The sequence below is a fragment of the Propithecus coquereli genome, unplaced genomic scaffold (genome assembly GCF_000956105.1).
Source record: "Propithecus coquereli isolate 6110/MARCELLA unplaced genomic scaffold, Pcoq_1.0 Scaffold33, whole genome shotgun sequence".
Classification (NCBI taxonomy): Eukaryota; Metazoa; Chordata; class Mammalia; order Primates; family Indriidae; genus Propithecus; species Propithecus coquereli.
Window position 1 is genome coordinate 6,020,844 of NW_012148952.1, and position 1,098 is coordinate 6,021,941.

The following is a 1,098-nucleotide window of genomic DNA, read 5'->3' on the forward strand; positions in this document are numbered from 1 at the left end:
TTATATCTGATGTAAGTATAGCTACTTCTGCTCATTCTTGGTTTTCATTTGCATGGAATATCTTTTTGTACCGCTTTACTTTCAGTGTATATGTGTCTTTATGGGTATGTGAGCTTCTTATAAGCAGCATATAATTGAATCATGTTTTTAGTAATAAAAATCTATTCTGCCAATCTATATCTTTTTAAGTGGAGCATTTAATTCCTTTACATTCAAGGTCAACTATTGATATGTGAGGCTTTATTCCTGCTGTATTGTTAATTGTTTTCTACTTGTTTTATAAATTTCTTGTTTCTTTCTTTTTTTCTTTTTGTCTTTGTAGTTTGATGAAATTTTGTCATGTTGCCATTTGATTCCTTTCTCTTCCTCCTTTGTGTGATTGTTTTATAAGACCTATATGTTTTATATTTTCATGTGTTTTCATAATGGTGAATATCAACCTTTTGTTTCCCCTTTAAAGAATTTTAAGACCTCTTTGTTTAAGACCCCTTTTAGTATTTCCTGTAGGGCTGGTTTAGAGGTGATGAATTCCCTCAGTAATTTCTTGTCTGGGAAAGACTTTATTTCTTCTTCATTTATGAAACTTATTCTGTCAGGATATAAAATTCTTGGCTGATATTATTTTTCTTTCAACACTTTGAAAATGCCATCCCATTCTCTTTTTGCCTGTAAGGTTTCTTCTGAGAAAGAAGAAGTCTGCTGTTAGTCTGATGGAGTTTCATTTATAGGTGACTCATTGCTTTTCTCTACTTAATTTTACAATTCTTTCTTTCACTTTGATTTTAGACATTCTGAATGTAATATGTCGTGGTGAAGTCCTTGTTGCAATGTGTTTGCCTGAGATTGCTGGGCCTCCAGTATCTGGATGTCTAACTCTTTTGCTATACTTGGGAAATTTTCATTGATTGATTCCTTAAATAGGTTTTCTAAACTTTTTAATCTCTCTTTGTCTTCAGGAATACCAATAATTCATAAGTTCGGTCTCTTTATGTCCCAGACATCATGAAGGCTTTTTTTTTTTTTTTTTTTTGAGACAGAGTCTCACTCTGTTGCCTGGGCATCTACCCAAAAGAAAAAATATATTATATTTCTTTACAT